Raw genomic sequence first — 9872 nt, forward strand, 5'->3', positions numbered from 1 at the left:
ACGCGGATGATTATTGCAAAACACCTACATGGAGTGGCGGGTGTTTCGATGAACTCATGCACACTTTGGATAGAATTGCTAATAATGTGACCTTTTTAACGTTTACAAAGAACACAAAGAACGTCCTGAAAGTTAGACAACTCTGAAACTCAATTCTCACACGAAGCAATGTATCACATGCATGTAAAGAATAAGATAAGGACGAGAAATGAATGCCATCTTTATAAGACTATATACGGGGAGATCAAAATAAAATGTATATATACATTCTATTTTGATCTCCCCGTATATATATATATATATATATATATATATATATATATAATATTGATATTCCTGAAGAGGGAAAAAAGTGACAACTTGTCATATACTTTGTACGTAAAAATCTTGACATTTTTAGGTGGTTGTATACCTTTTTGTTTTGCTTGATTTTGTTGTTTTTTGTTAAAACGCAGCAATGATCCCAAATCTCAAATCCTATCTCATTGATCATTATTTAGATTCATTCATTCTGCTGGGATATTCTGCTATATAGCAGAATAATTGAATTTCCTCATATATTGGTTTTTTGTTTTTTCTCTTTCACAATCAATGGAAAATTGTGAGGTGATGAATCACCTCACATTTTATTCATTTCAAACTTCATTCTCATAATGAAGATACGTTGATACATATTAACATTGATGATATCCCATTAGAAAAGAAAATGAATTCAAAATTTTTAGGAGTATATATAGATGAAAGTTTAACTTGGAATGAGCATTTACATCATGTTACAACGTGTATTTCTAGAAATATAGGGATAATTTCCAAGCTGAAGTTCTTTCTTCCTCGTTCAACTTTATTTCTATTATATAATTCCTTAATTCTCCCATATATAAGTTATTGCAGTGTTGTATGGGGTACTTGCGGCTCTACCAAAATAAATTCTTTATTTAAATTACAAAAGAAAGTTATACGTATTTGTACAGGGTCGCATTTTCTGGCTCATACTGATTCTTTATTTCATGAGCTTAAAACATTGAAGGTTTTTGATTTGAATATTATTCAAGTAGCAGTAATTATGTTTAAATATATGCATCATCAACTTCCATCATCGTTTGATAACATGTTTAGGTTCAATACTTCTGTCCATTCGTACCCTACTCGTATATGTAGAAATTTCCACCTTTTTGAATCCCAAATTATTAGTGACACATAAATCTATAAGACATTCGGGTCCGGATATTTGGAATAATCTCCCGGATAACATAAAGTCTTGTTCAAGTATTTATTCTTTGAAAGCTTCACTTAAACGATATCTGATACAATTATATTCTCCAAACCAATTGAGCTAACAAATATTTATAGTATAGATTGTCATCTTATTGTCAATCTCTATTTTCTTCCTTCAACTGCATCTTGGACTCTCACCTGCAACTGCACTGCACTCACCTGATCACCTTCCTCCAAGAGAGTTATGTCGTTGGATAGTCATTTTATGAGGCCTCCATCCATTTCAAGCTTAATCGCTTATGATGGTGGTCTCCTGCATTCAATTATCTCTGTTGTTTACTGAAAAATACTGTATATTTTATCTTATGTTTCTGTGTATCTACATTGCTCAATGCAATCATCTATGTGTATCTATTTATGTACTGTTATCGATTTATTTCACTGCACTTGTTATTCTTTGTCTTTGTACTTTTTGAAGTTTGCATTCAAATTGCATCTGATTGAATGCAGAAATAAAAGCAAACAAACCAACAAAATGAATGAAGTGCTTTGCAAAGTTTAGCGAATCTTTGAAATTCCATAACTTCCATACCACTGCTTATAGTTTTTATTAGATGTTGATCAAAATATCCACTATTGTGCTTGTAATATTTTACTATTTCTTTCCAGACCCTATACTTTTAACTGGTCAGCATTTTTCCTTTATTTTTTTTTCTTTTTACTGAGCCAAAATGACGAGAAAATAAACCTACAAAAAACAAACAAGACAGAGGATCTACTAGAAGCGCAATGTCTTACAAAGACATATATAGAAGTTTTCTTTTCCCTTTGACAGTGAAATCTGATATAAAGAACACCATGTATGTGCCACAATCGTTTGGATTTCATGAGCGGACTATTGATACATTATTATTGAGAATCGATATTAGTAGCCTTCGTAGATTTCGTAATCAATGTTGTTGATGTGTGCATGTCGTGTGTGTTGTTTGCGTGGGCGTGGGTGTGTGTGTGTGGGGGGGGGGGGCGGTGACAGTTAGTACAGTACAGGCATTACATATTTTTGTTTACCTTGCAAAGCTGTCCACGATAGGGATGGGATGATTTTTAGATAGCATTCTTGCAAGAAATCAATGATAATATGATGTGGATCCTCTCTAAAAAAAAATCGAGTGAAAATATTCACTCTTAAAAGAGTGAATACATAAAAGAGTGAATTTAGAGTGAAATTGGGGTGAATTTTGAGTGAAAATGTTCATTTTCACTCGTTTTAGAGTGACGTCAAGGATCACTCCAAAATCTTCGAGTGATCCTTGAGGTCACTCCAAAATGAGTGAAAATGAACATTTTCACTCAAAATTCACTCCAATTTCACTCTAAATTCATTCTTTTTTGTATTCACTCTTTTAAGAGTGAATATTTTCACTCGATTTTTTTTAGAGAGGACATTATAACATTTGAAGTGAGGCAACGTCATATAAGTTTTACTCTTTGTGACTATTATCCAGGGTTTCTCTCTCCCTCTCTCTTTGTTGAATTTTATACTCCTCGTTCATAACATAGCTGCAATTCAAGTGCCTTTCCAATCGAAGCTGGCTTTACAAAATGAAGTAAAAAGCAAGGCACCAAAATCAAAGAATTTTCATAAATATCGGACACAGAATAAGAAATTTGTGAAGAGAAAGTGTGTCACGGAAACTGTTAACAATCTTTACTCCCGATCCCATCATGACGATTCCATCGCCTTAAACTGCATGGTATTCATTCTATTGTTAAGTCACTCCAATGACGGGCACAGTCACTGAGTTACCTTCAGTCTGTTGAAATCATAAGGAACACTTTATTCCTTCGCAAAAATGATTTTCTGTCGCATTATTCGCAAGAACGATATTTACGAGGAAAGGACTGTACAACAGATAAAACAAAAGAATCATAGGCCCTATAAATGGGATATACACAGCATGATGTGAGAATATTTTGTGCACAAACCAGAGCAAATTTGGAATATGGTGACGTCATCGTCTCATCTAATTAGGCTTATTTTTATTAATGTATAATTACTGTTCATAGGAACTTATGGAGATTTAAACTACCAAGGCTGTTTTTTTTTCTCCAGTAGAATGAAGCCTCTCTTAATCCGATTGTTAAGCACGGCCTATACATGACATAGTAAGTCTTAAAGGGGAAGTTCAGTCCAAAAACAAGTTAGTTTGATAAAAAGAGTAAAATCTTATGAATTCAACGGTAAAAATTTGACTGAAATTGGATGAAAACATGGAAGTTATGAAAATTTGAAGTTTTGCTAATTTCTGCAAAACAGTTCTTGTACAGTGGATATGAATATGCAAATGAGTGAGCTGACCATGTCATATAACCTCACAATTTTCCATTGATCCAGTGTACAAAAAATGACGAAAATTCAATGTATCTGTCATTGAAGTCTGAAACATGTTTTTCCAGGTTCAATAATTTCAAAATAGTGATCAGTTATCAGGATATGAGCCTCGGACATAATTGGGTTTGAATGAAAAACTGGAAATTTCAAAATTTTATGAACAAATCATATGGCAAGTTGTGAGGGGATGACTTGTTCACTTTGACATTTGCATATTCATATTGACCGTTCAAGAACCATTTCCTGAAAAATTAGTGAAACTTCAAAATGTTATAACTTCCTTATTTTTCATCCGATTTCAGTCAAATTTTTACCGTTGAACTCGTAAAATTTTACTCTTTTTTATCAGACTAACTTATATTTGTACTGGATTTTTACCTTTAAAGAGATGGTACAGTTTCGGTTGACATGGGGCTATAAGTTTCCAAATTTTTGATGATGATTATTTTTTTTAGATGATAAGAAACCTCTTATGAAATATGAAAGAGCATGTAATGTATTGTAAGATGAATTCATTCAAAGTTTATTTGATGAAAATTGGTTTTGAAATGGCTGAGATATCCAAAACAAAGCAATCCTAACACATGTAATTATGATTAAGATTCAGCCTTTAACTTTCTGCAGGGTACTGGGAAACCACTTTATGAAATGTTAAAGAGCATCCGATTCTAACAGGACTTCAAAGTTTATTTGATGAAAATCGGTTTTTGAATGGATTACATAAATTTGTTGTCCAAATACAAAGTAAAACAAAGCGATCCTAATAATATGATATTATTATATTATTAGGATCTTTTTGTTTTACCTTGTTTTGGGATATGTCAGCCATTCCGATTTTCATCAAATAAACTTTGAAGTCCCATTAGAATCGTCACAATGCTCTTTAACATTTCATAAAGTGGTTTCTATAAGTACCTGGCTGAATCCTCACCTCAACCGATATTATGGGACTTACTATTCGCAATATGCCTCGTAACGTGTAGCCAGTATATAGATTCACATGACAACTGACATATTCTGTCCATGGGAGCATTGTGGCTCAGTAGATAATTCTTTACAGGAGATCTTGAGTTAGAGTCCAACCTGACACAAACGTGAAGGAACGTGACGTCTTACCAACCACGCCCCCTTGGCCCAGGAGAATGTACATCCCTACAAGCTTGTCTTCATAAACGTGGGCCTCTCTTTTTCTGAACAGTGTAATTGTTATACACAACAGTTTCAGACAAATAGTATCATCTAGATAATGCACTTGTTCACTTTTCTCTTTTTCCCATCACTTTCAAATCTGTACTTTGTATTGGTTTGAGTCGATTTGTTGTATATCTGTAAGAATATGTGATATCGGAAATTTATTTAAGATTGGATTCAATTTGAATTTGAAATGAAAAAAAAAATGGGGTACACCTTTTATGACAGTTCTCTGCAGGGAGATCACAACTGACAGGAAATTGCAAAGGTGTATAGACTAAATTTAATCCATGGGTTATGCACATTTCGATTGCATTATGAAGGCATATGAAGTTTCACGTACATGTCTATAATATCATAAGCATATAAATCACGCTTATGTAGCCAAGAACGTAAATAATCTGCAAAGATACACTTATTGGAAATCTTCGCCTATTTCGAGCTTGTTATAGTCAGTTGGACTAAATTCAAATCATGTATTAATTCAAACTATATGGATTTGGGCCAGAATTGAACGAAGCAGCTATATTCTGGGGAAAATATAACCCTATAATGATGCATGATACATTGTATATGGCTGGAAATGATGGGCATGATTTCAAACCATCCCACCATCCTGATGATGACAGGGCATTCTGAGTAACCATGGTGATTTGTTATCACTCCCCGTACTGAGTATGATCTACATCTCCCATACGAATCGTCATTCCCGTAGTGAGTGATTTCATTTGTCCTTCTTATATAAAGGCGGACCACTTAAAAAGACAACATCGACATCATACACGACCTGGTTGTCAACGTCATAACTTTCGGAGAGTTAACGCTATGGAAGGATTCCTTTGATGCAAGTGGGTGTAAAAAGACGGAGAGTATACAGTTATCAGATAATGTCACTTATGCATGAGACAGGGAGATTACAAGCCGGAAATTACGCAGCAGACAGATTTGTGAATTTGTGTACGCAAGTATGATTCTTACGTGTTGATTGTTGGTGTAACAGGATCCGAAACCTGTGTACTAAAAATAGTTTGACACCCTAAATAAATCGCTATCTTCGAGTGTTTGCCCGTTGATTCGAAGCACGACCTTCACTGTGACGTCATCTTCCCTCTGTATAATGTCAAGACTCACCATGCATATGTCATACCACTTCGCCTCAACCTTCAAATCTCGAATTGCAATCTGTCTTAAGGGCAAATTGCAAACGTCATTGCACTTGCACTTGGCAAGCTTGCCGACTGCAACATCACCCATAATCGAGAACGGTGCGCGCGAGAACAGATTGGCTTCGTTCCCATGTTTGTAGGACAGGTACAGGCAGATTTTTATATTATATTTGCTGATTACGGACAGGTGCAGAATATTATGAAATGCTTGACCGAAAGATCGGTCTGTATGTAGTCATCGGGGATATGTTCCGCGGAGACAATACGTCTGGTTTCACAGGCCTATCCCTCCTACAGAGAAGAGCTGTAAAAGTTTTTAAAAAATGATGATGATGAAAAAAAAAAAAGATTAAGAAACTCCTCCGGACGGACGGATTTTTCTGTCTTATGAAATGCGTGGATATTATAGTCAAGATTCAAGATTCAATTTTATTTTCACTTCCATCAAATGAACCAAGAAATTATATATACATTGCATATGTACAGGATATTTGTAATACTTGCAGACTGTAATTTGACAAGGTACATATGAAAATGAGAAGTAGATGAAAAAAAAATGCAATCACATCTTTGTTAATATATACATAAAGCGTATAATACAAGTCAACTAAGGATGAGGATGATCGTTATTCACAATCAGTTTTACTCACCAGTTATTGATATTTTCTACAGAATATCCTATTACAAAGAGTGCCCGAGGGTGAATAAAGTGGCACGAAGCGCCAGATAAAGCTCTCAATGAATTCTCTCAGTCAACTTGGGTCCATAATACAATACTGACAATACAGGAACTATATAAAATCGGTTAAAGGCATAATACCATTTGCAGATGAAACAAAATCCAGCACTTTGAGTGCTTTGAAATAGTTCTAGAATGTGAGTTATGAATAAAAACAACTAGTGTACAAATTTGACTCGATAAAATCAATGTTAAGTATCGTTAAATATACAAAATGTGAACAATGGTTATAATAAAAATGTTTCCAGACTTAACCCTCTACAGTTACAGTTTATTGAGAAAAATACAGATATCTCCCTATATTTTAGGCTTTATCGCAAAAGTCTTATATGAAAGGATGTTTTGTGGTATACACCAGATCTACACACATGCATTGTCTTGAAATTTTTGTAAAAATTAAGAGAATGTCACATCGAAGATCGATTGAAGACGCGGTTGGCGAACAAGAGAGTTGAAGAAAACCAATGTACAGTAGATTGAGTTGATGTTGCTTGGTTCAGGGATCTTATTAAAGTTTGAATCTTGTATGCCTACAGTCTTGTTTAAAACTCGTTATTCACCCAGGTCTGTTTTTACCATTCACAACCATGTTGCATGCATGCGACAAAAGTGAAAATAAAGTTTCAATTGAATTTAACTACAATATGCATCGCTATAGATATCGTCACTTTTTATGTATCCTTATAAGCCTGTTATTCATTCTAGATATCAACCTCATCCACAATGACATTTTTTTTTTGCTTGTACTAGGTGTTTCAAAAAACATTTCCCACTTTTGATCGTTAATAGCTAAAAAACTATTCATTCGATAAAACTGTCATTGATATGAGTAATAGCTGTATAGTGTACAATTTTGTTAAAGGTAATTTGGATGTGAAAGCATAAATCAGTTTCATTAAATTTAAGATTGATTTTGAAGTAAGGTTTCAGATTTTGGTCAAATTTTAGCCCTCTGTACAAAAATGAACTTTGCACAGGAACCAATGATGTGGACGTGAGTGTGTGCCGACAATGGCCCTGAACAATGGACATGCCTGAACCACCTGTTCACGAGGCATCAGTCTCGCGCTTCCAGGCACATGAATGCTTAATCAATAATTCATGTGGATTGCCCTGGGCACTGCTAGTCTGAATTCATGCACGGTAATGGGTAAAATGCATGCACATGGAAAAAGGAAGCACATGTTTCCATGGATTGTGCTTGCAAACACCACATTTCATTCCAGCTGGCAATCATTTTCAAATTTTGCTTCACATACAGCTGTATCACTAAATCTGGGGTGCAAATAAGCATAAATGATCTAACGTTCTTCATTTTAATCCAACTCTCTACTAACAGTGCGATAAATTGTCGCTTTTTCGATAAAAAGAGATCATTTTTGGTAAAGAGTTCAGCAGCATTTTTCATTGGGGCGATTTGTTTCACAGTAGATTTATTTAAGGCTCTATATATACACAAGTGTATACTCTAATTGATTTTCTTTGCTTTCTGTAACCATGTTTACGACAGAACGAAGGTATTCATTGTAATTTCGTTTTTCAGAAGTAGGGAGAGCACTGTCGCCACTCAACGACAGTATCGGCAGGCGTTTGACTTATACACAGATACCGCCAGAGGCTGAATAAAGACTAGTTGTGATAGTGGAATTTCTCATGAATGAAGCATTCAAACCCTGGCCATTGTTCAGGACCATTGTCAGGGTGTTAACCACACACTCCCATACACACCCATTGACCCCTGTGCAAAGTGAAGTTTTGTACAGAGGGTTGAAAATAGAGCAAAATCTGGAACCTGACTGTGAAATTAATCATGGATTTCATGAAATTGATTTATGCTTTCATATTTAAACTACTTTCAACAAAATTGTACACTATTCAGCTATCACTCATATCAATGACTGTGTTATATAATATATAGTTTTTTAAATATTAAGAATCAAAAGTGAGATATGTTTTTTGAAACACCTATAGTATTTACGAATGAGCGCAGAGCGATATTCAAGGCCACATCCTCCCTGTCTCAGTGTGTTTATAGGCTTTACATTTGCATAGTAGGCCTATGTGGAACGACCTCTTTCGTACACAATAAACTTTGCCACATTTTATACTTTGGGATATTCATTCATAGTTTAGATCTACTTCAGCATGGACGTCACGGGGGGGGGGGGGTGCGCTGGGTGCGAACGCACCCCCTTCAGACAAAAATAAAAGCCAACAAGCATACAAACAAACAAACAAACAAACAAGCAAACAAACAAACAAAGAGAAAAAAATTCATTACCACTTCAGTCTGCGAGTGACCCTGCCACAAGTCCTCGGACGCTGAATAACCACTCCGTTATTTTTTTTTTTTCGTTGATATTCAGCACCAAGGAGAAAAAGTTCGTGGGGAAAACCAATTCGCACCCCTGGCTCTGTCAACACTGATTTTACACACATCTACTCTCTAAAAAAATATTCACTCTTGGAGGAGTGAATACAAAAAAAAAAGTGAAATTAGAATGAAATCGGAGTGAATTTTGAGTGAAAAAATGTTCATTTTCACTCATTTTGGAGTGTCCTCAGGGATCACTCGAAGATTTTGGAGTGATCTCTGATCATGAGGTCACTCTAAAACGAGTGAAAATGAACATTTTCACTCAAAATTCACTCCAATTTCACTCTAATTTCACTCTATTTTCTATCCACTCCTTCAAGAGTGAATATTTTCACTCGATTTTTGTAAAGATTATTGTACACTCAGTCAACCCAATTTACAGAAGTATCCATTTATCATGCACAACACTCTTCGCACAGTCAATCCAGATTATTGTTCTTAATGTAATGATATTCTTAAGCAACTATAGGCAAAACAAGTTACACACCAATGTAAGAGATTGAGGATTTGACATTTGACTGTATGTGCTAAATAGAATATTCACCAAATTATCATCTAGATTATACAGAAATATACACTCGTGCAACTTGATGAATATCGAAGAGTCTGTTAATAGCTGTGAATTTTCACATTTTTTCGCTTATTATTAATAGCGGTCGCATTGCCGTCATCTGATTTTCTTCGTATTCATTGATCTAGGGCCAACTAACATTTTTGCTTTTACTTAGCTTAGTCATATTTTCATTCAAGTCTACAAACGGGAAGAATAATGTCATCTTTTACTTATTTATA

The sequence above is a fragment of the Diadema antillarum genome, unplaced genomic scaffold, assembly GCF_040938485.1.
Source record: "Diadema antillarum isolate AM-2024a unplaced genomic scaffold, OU_Dant_1.0 seq00000925_RagTag, whole genome shotgun sequence".
Lineage (NCBI taxonomy): Eukaryota > Metazoa > Echinodermata > Echinoidea > Diadematoida > Diadematidae > Diadema > Diadema antillarum.